The sequence below is a fragment of the Varanus komodoensis genome, unplaced genomic scaffold (assembly GCF_004798865.1).
Source record: "Varanus komodoensis strain SLA01 unplaced genomic scaffold, ASM479886v1 scaffold101, whole genome shotgun sequence".
Classification (NCBI taxonomy): Eukaryota; Metazoa; Chordata; class Lepidosauria; order Squamata; family Varanidae; genus Varanus; species Varanus komodoensis.
The window spans coordinates 625,697-639,203 of record NW_025335275.1 but is presented as its reverse complement, the minus strand read 5'-3'; the positions used below and the strand labels follow the sequence as shown (position 1 = coordinate 639,203).

Here is a 13,507-nt window from a genome sequence, read left to right as displayed (position 1 = left end):
TAAATTTTGTAATACGGATAAAAAAGCAAGGATTCATTTATAAAAGAAAGCATACACCCCAGAGAACAGAGGGTTTAGGTATTCCCAATGTGAAATTTTATTATATAGCTAATCAAATAAGTCATATACAAGATATTATTCTACAGTCAGATAAGATAATATGGGGTAAATTAGAATATCAAGATGTAGAGCAGACCTGGGCATTGTACGGCCCATGGGCCACATCCGGCCTGATGACTGACCCTGACTGGCCCGCATGAAGTCACTGGCAAATTAAAAGTCAATGCAAATATATATCATCGTAATATAGATGCAAGCAATACAACTGCACTGCTTTTATTTTGAAGGATCTGCTAAATTGAATTGAATTTATTTTCGTGTATTGTTAATATTAATGTTAATGTTTTTGTGAATATTCATTAAATAGTGTTGTTCTGTGCTCCACATTTTCACTGTATCATTGTAATGTTTCATTTACTGTTTTTATAGAGATATATATTGAGCAGAGCTGTAAGTGTATTGGTCCGGCCCTTAACAACTGCCAAAGTTTCTCATGTGGCTCCATAGGAAAATTAATTGCCCACCCCTGATGTAGAGGGATCCTTATTAAATATTTTTCTTCAACAAGGTAATAAGAATGTTATTAAAAAGATAGGAAGCACTTTTTTAAAGAATATGGTCAGAATTTGGAATAAATATAGAGATAGGTTTATCCCATCAATTTCACCATTATATCCAATTATGAAATTAGAAAGACTCCCAGCAAATCTGAGGAATAGTTTGAAGGAAGTACTGAAGAGTAAACATGTTTATTAGGTTGAAAGATTGGCTAGAGAAAAAGCAACACTGAGACAGTGTAAAGTAAATTGGTATAATATAGTTCAGTTAGATTACTGGACTAAAATTGGTTGAAGAAAAATGGTAAATGCAGGGAATATACTAAATCTAAAGAAATAATTTTACAAAAAGAAAAACAAGATAATATGTGGCTGAGAGGAATGATAAGTAAAATTTACCATATATTATCAGAAGAGGAGGAGCAATATGATCCTCTTAAAGAGTCTTGGGAAATAGATCTAAAAAGAAATATTAGTGCTGAAGAAAGGAATAACATGTGGGATAAAAGAATTTTAACATCTGTCGATAAGAATTAAAGAGAATTTGTATAAACTGGATTGGAAATGGTACTTAACTCTGGTTAAATTTAATTACATGAATGTGTGTTGGGAGATGCAACCAAGAAGTGGGTACATATTTTCATATGTTGTAGAAGTGTAAATATATAAATGAGTTTTGGGAAAGGGTTTTTAAAGAAATTGGTAAAATATTGAAGTTGAGCCTGAATTAGCGTTATTATTTAGATAACAAATGGAACAAAATACTAAACATTCATGACTAATTAACAGCAATTAAGATTAATAATAGCAAGGAATTAGAAAACAAAAGGTGCATTATCATATAGTTGACTGGTATAAAGAAGTCTGGAACATAGCTATTAATTATAAGTTAACTTGTGATATTAAATGGAAAAAAGGTCTGATAAGTGAAAATAAATTTGAAAATATTTGGAAACCTTTTATTGAATATATTTTAATAAAAGGAAAGGACAAGAGTCAATGCAGTTCTGGAGGGGAAGTGGGGCAACCTGAATGAAGAAGTGATCCTACATTAAGTAACTAGAATTGTTGGTCCTGGTGGAGGCAGCACTGATGTTTTATTATTTATTTATTTAAAACATTTCTATGCCGCCCCCATCGCAACAAAGCCTCAGGGCGGCTCACAACAAAAACAAACAAAAGCATATAAAAATTTATACAATAAAAATATTAAAACCCGGTGCATCTCAGCTTAATTTTTTTTTAAAAAACCTACATAATAAATTAACAATTAAAGTAAGTTTTAAATAAAAAGGTCTTAGCCTGGCACCGAAAAACAAATAACGACGGCGCCAGGCGGACCTCTCTGGGGAGCGCATTCCATAAATGGGGCACCATCGCAGAGAAAGCCCTCCTCTGGGTACTCACCCTCCTAATATCATTCACAGAGGGTTCCCGGAGAAGGGCATGTGTTGCTGATCTCAAGGGGCGGGAGGGCATATATAGACGCAGGCGTTCCTTTAGATACCCAGGGCCCAAGCCGTTGAGGGCTTTATAGGTCATAACCAACACCTTGAATTGGGCCCGGACTTCAATCGGGAGCCAGTGGATGTGTTGTTTGATCAGTGATGTTTAGTCACAATTGTTATTGTGTTGATTGCATTGTTTTGCTTATTTGTAAAAAAATAAAATTGAATAAAGCTATTAAAAAATCTTGAGGTTGTAGTGGTCTGCTTAAAGTTGTACCTAGTGTACAACTGCTGTGAAAAATGTAAATTTCATGTAAGTGTAATTAGGAAAGCAACCTACAACAGGTCATTAATAAGCTGTATAATTTTGTATAAAGGGTCATTACAAGAATGTTTTTAAGTAAATTAAAATGGAGAGGTAGATCTATTTGAGCAGACAGTATAAGTACAGATAACTATAGGTAAAGGTTTCCCCTTGACGTTACGTCCAGTCATGCCTGACTCTAGAGAACAGTGCTCATCTCCGTTTCCTAGCCAAGGGAGCCAGCATTTACCACAGACAGTCTCCATGGTCATGTGGCCAGCATGACTAAACACCGAATTGCACGGAACACTGTTACCTGCCCACCGAAGTGGTACCTTTTTATCTACTTGCATTTGCATGCTTTCGAACTGCAAGGCTGGCAGGAGCTGGGACGGAGCAATGGGAACTCACTCCGTTGTGCAGATTCGAACTGGCAACCTTTCGATCAACCAGCCCAGCAGCACAGTGGTTTAAACCACTGCGCCACCTGCAGTCCCTACTGATAAGTATAGAAGCCTTTTAAAAAGAAGCCAAGAAATACAAAGTTATAGGAACTACTAGCATAAAAAAATTAGAGAACTGATGTAAGGGGATTTTGAATTCTAAAGTGTTTGAAGAGCTGCAAAAATAAAATAGGTAACAATAGGTAGAAGACAAGCAGAAAGATCCTTACAATTAATTTTGAAAAATCCAATAAGGCAATTAGCTAATTACCTAAGAGGTGAGCAAGAAAGGTGGCAAAAAGGCACAATGTTAATTGAAGAAAGGAAAATCTTAGCAAACAGCCAAGGAGAATCAAAGGAAGAAGAAGTCAAGTAGTCTGGCACGCTGAGAAATTTTATATAGCTTTTTATGGCCATACTGAATTCTAAAATGAACACTTTAGTAGCAAAGGTTCATCTTGAACAGGCAGGATTCTTCCCAAAATCTTATTGACAGATAATACAACAAGGGTTCTTTATGTACTGGAATGCCATAATGAAGAGAAATAGTAGCATCCTTTATTTTTCTAGATGCAGAGAAAGCACATGATAGGCTGAAAGAAAGGATTTTTTCCAAGCTTTATTTGCTTTTTGGTTTTAATAATGAATTTGTAAACATTATTCAGGGTAACAACAGTATTTTAATATTTAATGTATAGCCTTAGGCAAGGGGACCAGACATGGTTGCTCTATAAGCATATTTTTAGCAAAAAATATTTAGCAAATAGAAAAACCTATAACAATCAGTTCATTTCCAGTCAGAAAAAGAAAACACTACAGAAGATTCTATGAGGAGGATATATTACTGAATGTTTAAAATCCTGAAAAGTCAATTCTGGTTAACTAAGATACAAAGAAATTTCTGGCCACAAAATTAATAAGAGCAAAATGGATTATCTGGCAGTAGATCTATCTGAATAACTTCAAATTAACTGGCCAAAATGGAGAGTGAAATATAAAATTGTACAAATGTATTTAAAACATAGTCTAAACTTAAAGTTCCATGACTGGATAAACTAGCAACCATTAAAATGATAATTTTACTTTTATGATGTACAACTAAAAGGGAAAAACAAACTAAAATAGAAAAGCTAAAAGTATGCCAAAAACAGCTTTTATTTGGAATGTCCTTGAACAACCAGCTGGGCATAAAATACATCATAAAAGAGGACTTACAAGCCCCAAACATTATATTATACTGTACCCATAGTAAAAAACAATGTTAATGTATGGTTACACAAAAATAATAATGCGGTATGTGAGTCAAGAATTTGCAAGACAGGTTAGTCTTTGTCCTTTCCTGGTATGTTATAGGGCAGTGGTGACAAACCTATGGCACATGTGCCGCAGTGGGCACACAGAGCCCTCTCTGTCGCCACGTGAGCCAAGTCACCCCAGCATCGCCCCAGCAGCCGAGCATCGGTTAACAGCGCACATAGGGGCCATGCGCATGCTCGGAAAGGAGTAGCGGTGCCAGGTGATGTCATGAGCCGTGACTTATTAGCTGCGACTCGTCCAAGCGTTCACATGGCCGGTCAGTGCACTGCCAAGGATATTTGCTTGGATTGGCTGTGAGTTGTTTTTTCTAAACTAAGACCTCAGTGTTCAGGTTTTATTGCAGTGTTGGCACTTTGCGATAAATAAGTGGGTTTTTGGTTGCAGTTTGGCCACTCGGGCTCTCAAAGGTTCACCATCACTGCTATAGGGGAAGTTTACAAAGATACCTAAAACTGGGTATATGCTTATTAAAGTGGTTATAATTAGCTGGAATGAGCAAAGGAATATATTAGGAGTAGCCAAACTGTGGCTTACCAGCCACATGTGGCTCTCCGAGTTTATTTCATATAGTGGCCAACATGCATTAATGTGCGATTCTGCTTGGGACCAACAAAAGAGGAACAGAAGCAACTTCCAATGAAGCTGCTATACTGAGGAGCCATCATTCTCTAATCCTCAAACAGCCACAGGAGTGTCTGTCAGGACATGAGCTTGAGCCAATAGAAGTGAAGTGCATACATGTGAAGGGGGGGGGGGAGTCTGGCTTAGAACCAGAACAGTTTGCACTGCTACCACCCCTGAAATATACTATCCCCCACTATCTTCTCATTGGCCTCATTAATTTTTTTGGAAGATTTTGAACTGTAAAGAGAGGTTTGTTTAAAAATACTAATATTATGAGGTTTCAAGATATCATAAGGAAAGACAGATGTACAACTATAGCAGAAAGTAAGATTTCTTACCTGTAACCAACATTCTTCGAGTGGTCATCTGTGCATTCACACATATGGGCTCTGCACCTGCATGGGGTATGTTGTCAGATAAACAGAGATCACCTAGCTAGGCACTTTGATGGGAGCCCCGCCCCCTCCTTCCCTGAGTAGTATATAAAGATGGGGCTCCCATCATTTTCTCCAGTTCTCGTGAGATGGCTGCGTGGGCCTTGGAACCAGAGAAAGGATGGCCATTTCTGGCCTCTCTGCATCATTATGGCATGATGCAGAGGATAAGCTGTGAATGAGGACAAGCTGTTACAAATAGTATCGTAGTTATTATTTTATTGTATTGAATACCAATGGTGGGTTGGTGGGTTGATTGTATAAATGCACAGATGATCACTCGAAGAACGCTGGTTAGAGGTAAGCAACCTTACTTTCTTCTTCGTGGTCTCTGTGCATCACACATACGGGCGATTAGCAAGCTTACCCTAGAATGGAGGTGGGGTGGTGTTGCCATCGGAGGACTACTGACAGAATCACCTATCTAAAAGTGCAGTCTTGTCTGGCTCAGACATCAAGTCCAGCTGAACAAATGATGGATTGAACTAGGTCCCAAACAATCCAGTGAGCTAGTCTTTATGGCATTATGGGGTTTTTCTTCACATGAATTTTTCTTCACATGAAACAATTTTTGTTTTGTGGATTGGTTCCATGCGAGAGTGGTTAAAGGCTAGGGCTCTTCAAACATCCAGTGTGTGTTCTGCTGTTTCTATCAGTCCAGATGGTGTCAGGAAGAAAGCTGGTAGGGTCATGTCCTGATCCAAGTGGAAGCTAGAGGCTATTTTTGGAAGGAAAGAGTGTCCAGTTGGAGCAATGCCTTATCCTTATGAAAGATGAGGAACAGAGGATCAATCCAGAGAGTGCACAATTCACTAGCCTGATGAGCTGATGGGATGGCCACAAGCAATGCCACTTTTCAGGAGACTAGTTAGGAGACTAGGCAGGTGTTGATGGTAGCTAAGGATTCAAACGGTGGCTTTGTCAAGGCTTGCAAAACTACTGAAAGGTTCCATCCCAGCACAATTGATCAGGTTGGAGGTATAAGGTTTTGCAGTCCTTTCAGGAACCATCTGGCAAGAGGGTATAGAAGGAGCATATGTGGAAGGAGCATATTGCTGCTAATTATTTCCTAATACAGGGCGGTTTCAAGTCTCTAATATGGAGGCCAGGCAAGAAGGTGAAGATCTGATAGGAGGAGGACTTGGTTGACGCAAACCCTTGTTTTGAAAACTGTTTGAATTTTCTCCATTGTATTTTGTAAGACTGCCTGGTGTTTGGTTTGAGTGCCACATCGAGGATTTGCTGGATTTCGGTTTGTATGGGAGTTCTGTTATCTACTCCATGATCCTCCATGCTGCTGGTTGTAGGATCTCAATGTCCAGATGGAGGACAAGTCCTCCATTTCAAGATATTATGTCTGATTTCATTGGTAGCCTTTTGAAGTTCTGGTTGGACAGGAGGAGGGCTGTGAACCATGTCACTAGGATGAAATCTGTATGGTCCGTCCAGAATTTGGTTATTACTTTTGTAATTAATGGAAATGGAGGGAACATGTAAAAGAGTGTCCCATTCCAGGCAAGCATGTTGTACAATCAAAACGGTAGCTGTCATTAGCTGCAAGAGCCACTGCAGTGCTGTAGACATGGTTTCCATTTGGAGGCAAAAAGCTAGTCCTGACAGGGTTACTGCTCTGTCCCAAAGAAGATTTGTCCAGGAGGCCACTGAATCCTGTCTTGCACCAGTGTAGAGGGACAGACTATGAAGGAGAAAGTATAGATTTTTTGTCATTAATACACAATTCTAATTTTTTTAGCAGGGAACAAGTAATGTGAATCAAATCCCTTAGTTCTGATTTGGACAAGGCAGTCAGTAGCCAGTTGTTCAAGTACAGGGATATCCTAATCCCTCACACCCGGAGGTGTAAACAGATTATCACCATATATTTTTTGAATACTCTCAGAGTGGTAGTAAGACCAAAGGGAATAGAATTCCTAACTTTCGATGCCAATATGGAACCATAATAAGAGGACAGAAATCTGAAAATATGTGTCCTTTAAATCTATTGAGGTGAACCAGTCCCCTTTCCTTAGCAAGTCTATACAGAAATCATGCGGAACTTCTTATGTGGAATATAAAAGTTCATGCTTCTAATATCTAAAACTGGACAGAGGTCGTCATCCTTATTCAGGATAGTGAAATATCAGGAGTATTTGGGACAGACTGAATTGCTCCCTCAGCTCAAAGCTGAGCTACCTTTCTTTCTAAAGTGGTTGACAGGGAAGTAGTCCATATGGTGGAAGGGATACAAATTCAGTGTAGTACCCAAATTCAATGATGGAGAATACCCATCTTCACCATGTTATATCTTCCCATTGGGGAAGAAATTTTGTTAAATGGCAGTAACAAAATATGGCAATCCATATAGGTTCTGATGGCGAGGGACTGGTTCTGGTTGGTAGTCTGTGGCATTGCCTCTCAACATGCAGCCATTTTTCGGAAGACTCCTGGATACAAGGGGAGACATCCTGACATAGCTGAGTGGGCGGTCATCTTGGGTGAGACAAATACAGCTGATTCCTGCTAGGGTAATAGGATGGGTCCCATGGCCACTAACATGCTCCTGGAGCCAAGGTATAAAACCCAGCTTCCTTACCATGGCCTTTGCCTTTTGTACATTGTCCAACTTTTCATTGATTCAGGCACTGAAGAGGCCCTAGCCATCAAAAGGCATCTCTTTGATCTGGGCCCATGTTTCCTGTGGGAGAGCAAATGCTCTGAGCCACACATGGCAGTGTCATGTCCTATCTGGAGGAGGATTCCTCAGATGAGGAGAGTCAGTGCAGTGGGTCACATTTTTCTATGGTCCTTGGAATGTCCTAGCTCACACTTCATGATCTGAGGATCTCTTGGTCTAGAAGGGAAATGCTATTTACTTCAGATTACTGCCAAAAAAACCCAAAAAACCCCTGTTGAGATAAGCCAGGGAATGTGGCTCCATCATTGAACAATCCTCGACCCTTCTACCAAAAAAGTATCAAGACTTTCAAGATGTATTTGATAAAAAAGAAGCAGATCAACTTCCCCCACAATGCCCTTATGATTGTGCCATCAAATTAAACCATGGCACTGCCATTCCAACTGGTCAAATTCAGAGCCAGACCTTCCAGCTTTACAGGATTTCCTGAAGAAGAATCTCCAGCACGGTTTCATATGCCCATCAACTTCTCCAGCCCTGGCTCCTGTGCTCTTTGTTAAGAAGAAATGTGGGAAAGCTCACCTTTGTTATGACTACTGGGCCCTCAACCAGATTACTACCCATAACCAATCCCCCCTGTCAATCATTTCTGAACTTCTGGAATGACGTAGAACAGTTAAGGCATCCCTCAAGTTGGATCACCAGGAGGGCATGTAATTTGGTCTGGATCTGAATAGGAGATGAATGGAACACAGCATTCTAAACACACTACAGCTATTATGAACACACTGTGCCTATTTTTCCAGAAAGCTGACTTTGTTAAAGCAAAATTATACCATCTGGGATAAAGAACTCCTAGCAATCAAGGTCGCCTTTGAGACTTGGTGGTACCTATTAGAAGGAATTATACCTCTTGTTGAAGTCCACATGGACCATCACAATTTGGAATTTCTCCAGACTACACAAAAGTTTAACTAAAGACAGATTTGGTGGTCTTTGTTTTTTGGACAGATCATTTTTAAGGTGACCTACATTCCCCATTCGCAGAGCCATCAGGTTGATCCAGAAAATCAGAGTGCACTGATTCTACAAAGGAGGGCCTTCATGCAACCATCTTACATCCAGAGCAGTTCACTGCTATCCATGCACCCCAGCCCTTTCTCGACCAGCTTCAAGAGTATAAAACCCAAAATGCTTTTGCATATATTCGCCATCAAGTTCTTAGCACCGGGGGTGGGGGATGCAGGACATTCAGTATATACCTTGCAAGATGGACTTTTGCTTCACAGAGATCATATTTACATACCCCCAGGACACTATCAGCTAGAGGTTCTCTTCTTATGCCATGCTAACAGACCAGCAGGACTTCATAAAACCCTTCATTAGATAACCTGTCAGTTTTGGTGGCTTTGCAACCATGTGGATGCAGAACACTACACAAAGACCTGCCCAATCTGCTGTCATGCAAAGAATCCCCCCAATAAACTTGTGAGTCTATTATACCCATTGCTGACCCCCAATGGACCATGGAAAATGGTCTCTATGGACTTGATTACATACTTACCTCAGACAAAAGGACAGACTATCATTTTGGTGGTGGGAGACCTATTCAGTAAGATGGTACCACTTCATCACATGTCCTGGTGTCCCTACTTCAAAAATCACGACACAGTTGTTTGTAAGACAAGTTTTTCTTCTTGATGGTCTTCCAGAGTCTCACAATTTAGCACTCATTTTGGCACAACTTACTGCAGCAGCGAGAGGTAAAGCTCATTTGTCCTCAGCATACCACCCACAGTCAAGATGGTCAGACTGAAAGCACCAGTGCCACTTTGGAAAAATATATATTTGCTATACAAATGATCAGCAGGATAACTGGGCAGACTTAACACCACTTGCTGAATTTGCATACAACTATTCCCCCCCATGCCTCCACCCAGCAAGCCTCATTTTTTGCCTTATTTGCCATCCTTGTTTTCCAAAAAGCTGAGCCATCATCTGTCTCAGCTGCTGATCAATGATTGCAAGAATTTCAGGCTGCTCAGACCCTTCTGAAGGAGCAACCTGGGCTTGCAAAACAGACATACAAGATGCTAAGAGACAAGCTGGATCCGGTCTTAAGGTGGTTGACCACATCTGGTTCTCCACACACCATCACCTTATCAAACAAAGCTGGATTTATTGGACCTTACCCTATTACTGCACAAATCAATCCACTAGCTTATTGTTTAGAGTGACCTGCCTCCCTCCGAGTTCATCCAGTGTTCCATCAAACCCACCCATCCAGACTGTGATCCTGAAGCTCCATCTCCTCTGGTACTAATAGACAGGGAGAAAGAATACAAGGTTGAAGAAATACTGGACTCTCAATACTGATACTGTGGCTGTCTACAGTATCTTGTAGATTAGGAGGGATATGGTCCAGAGGAGCAATCATGGGAAGATACCTCCATTGTACACACTCCTAGATTAATTCACCAATACCACCAGCAATACCCTGGGAAACATGGTCCCCCAAGTTGTGGAGGAGGTGATCATGGAGAAGGGAATAATACCTTGTTCTACCTGGAGGATGCCTCAGATGAGGAAAGTCACTGCAGTGGGCCAGAGCCACCACCAGACACACAGATAGAGAATGTGGATGACTGGCCTCCATTGGAAGAGCAGCCAGGACCCCTGGGGTTACTCAAGAGCAGGAGCCAGAGGCAGAGGAAATTCACCCTTTGGAGGGAAGGAGGAGTCCATGCCTTCGCCAGAGAATATGTTCCATGAAAAAAACATGCAGACTTAATTCGTCAGCTGTGCTGCTTCCTAGCCACGATTAAAATTAGATCAGACTGAGCCTGCTTTCAGACAACAAACCTTGCTGTTTCTTGCTTTCTTGAAGGCTAATAAAAATCTATATTTACTGGCACATTTCCCAAACATTCTTTACACATTCCTACTTGACTTGGCAGTCGGGACACACACATCATGGCCTTGACTTTTGGACTAAGACAGATGATTCGTGAACTAAACTAACAAAGGTAATTTAGAGACTGGATGTTTGTAGGCACCGAACAGGATAGGCAGCAAATTGCCATGCTACCAGTCAGTGCTCTCACATCACAGTCCAAGTGATGCAGCAAAGTGTTGATCTGTTGTTTAGATAGCCTCAGGGCTTCTGACTGGAGAATTCTAGCAAGTTCTCAATGCTGTTCTGGGAGAATCTGTGCTAAGGTCCCCATCTTTTCCCACAGAAACACTTGGTAGCACCCCAGTGTTGCTTTGTAATTGGAAATACGAAGTCCAAGCCCAATCACTGCATTTTTTTTCCTGGTCAGCAAGTCTATCTGGCATCCTTCATGGTCCACAGGAACCAAATGTTCTCTCTGAGAATGTCCTTGGGCTGACTCTACAGTCTCTGAGTTAAGACAAAGATGATGCAGAAGAAAAGGGATGTTCCCCTCCTCAACTTGGTATAGACTAAGTGTTGCAATGTTGGCCACTGCTGAGGAAGTGCCAGGAGACCTTCATAGCACTGAGAAGGGTAGGTAAGAATGAACTGAATACTGACACAGAGTCCTCCATCCAGATGATATTGTATATAAGGTCAACTGATGGTTTGGCTAGCTGCTCCATTTCCAACTTGAGTGATGTTGCCATCTGGAGAACTTGCTCAGAGAATCTTCCCAAGTCCTCAGAGGGAGATCCCAGACCTTGTGTTATTATCACAAGCTCCAGATGATGAGGAATGACCAGATGGTGAGGATGGTGCATGCAGCAGTGGAGGTTGACATGTTGGTAGCTGCTGAGTGGCAGGAGATGGATGCCTGGAGCATGACGGATGCACTGACACTGGGGCGGACAGTGTAGCGGGCCATGGATCTTCCTGCAGGAACAAGGAGGGATTCCAGTACTGGTAAGGTATTTCCCTTGACCTCGGTTCCCCAGAAGTGCTATGGAGCTGTCAGTGGCATCCAGTGGGCTTCTCTCTTCCAAGCAGGCATGGGTGTTCCACCAGATCATCAGCTTGAACCCCTGGAAATGGCTGGTGAAATCAGCTCAAATGGAAATCTGGGGAGTGGCACTCACATTAGTTGGGGACAGAGTCACAGTCATTGGAAGTGAGCCTTGTACCTCACCTTCCAAGAATGAGTGTGTGGTGTTCCAGGCAAATCATCAATCCAGAGGCCAGTGCTGTTGGTAGAGGTGGCGGGACTGGCAATGTAACTGGTACAGGTTCCACCAGATGCACACTGGAGTGGACTGGACATTGGTCTAGTGCGGGGGAAGGCAGCAAGCCTTCTTAGGATTTTCTGCAACTTTTCCCCCACAATTTTCGAGCTGCTGTCAGTCCCCATTTTGAGTCCATGTTTGGGCCTTTTTTCCATGGCTTTCCAAGCAGATTTCATCTGTTCAGGTGGTGCAGACCCAGCAGCTGCTGAAAAAGGGTGAGCAGTCGGAACTGGCCACCATGTTGATGGGCCTGGCATGACCATATCTGCTGCCTGCAAGGCTCTCATCCACATTTTATGGCATAGACAGCCTGCTCAGTTCTTTCTTGCCCACTTAGTAAAAGCCTGGCAATGCAGGCAAGAATCTACCTGTAGCCTTCCCCCAGGTAGTGAATGCTGATCAGTTGAGGGCATCTTGCTTGGTGCCACGGTATACACACATTCAGAACACAGTCATGAATGCCATGGGGGGGGGGGCAGAAGAAGGGTGGGAGAGAGTAAAGGTGTGGGGGTAGGTAAGGCAGCTGTATGAGGAAAGAACATTAATGGTAAGTTATAGAGTATGAGGTAAAATGGATAGTTTTTTTTTTAATTGTAAGATGGGATAAGATAAAAGTTCTAAAAAGTTGAAAATTGAAAGAAAGGGCAAGTTTTGTGATGTAAGTCTGAGGTAAAAGTAGAGATCTAGATTGTGAGAAGAGCTAGGGAGGAATGAATCAGAGGCACTGATTGTGGTTGAAAATGAACTGAAGAAAAATGGTGGATGACCAGTCTTTATATACCACTTGTGGAAGGCGGCAGGGCTCCTGCCAAAATGCCTACCTAGGGAGTTACTATCCAATAACAGGACCCTCCCAGGCACAGAGCCCATGTGTGTGATGCAGAGAGACCACAAAGATGAACTTATAGTAAAACTGAATCTGAAACAGTCCAGTTGGCTGCAGGTGCCAGAACTGAAAAATTAAATAGCTGAGATGCTGAGGAATAGTTTACTAAGAAGCAGACAGACTAGATTAGAATACAAATTATCTCCAAAGTAGTTCCCCAAAGGGCTTCTAGCTTCTGTCTCACCATATGTGCACTCAAGGAACAGCAGGATCATAGGCCATCAATATAAGGGAAAGTCACTGTAAATTATCTATGGGAGGTATTTGACTAAGGATGCAAAGACCAGGATGGAAGTGGGCTCTCTTGCACTTGCTGGACTTCTTGGTCAGGAAGCAAGCTGACCTAAAATCAAGTCCACAAACTTTTGAGAATGCCAGTGGTTTCTTTCTGCAAAGTATACAAGCCACAACAGATTCCCATCCCCAAACTGCATTCCTGACATAGAGCTATATCTGACCCCTCAGAAAGATGAATAGTATGGATCCAAATGTGAGATCTGATACATGCTGGAAATGTGGAGCTACAAATGCAAATATGATCTGTATGTAATTGCCCAAGATCTAGTCATTCCAGGAGCTGG

General features: G+C 41.6%; 1 protein-coding gene across 6 annotated transcripts in view; it reads right to left on the bottom strand.

Moving 5' to 3' along the window:
• Positions 1–13,507, bottom strand: part of CARM1 (coactivator associated arginine methyltransferase 1) — a 127,496-nt gene that overhangs the window by 71,818 nt on the left and 42,171 nt on the right. The gene's annotated exons all lie outside the window — the stretch shown is intronic.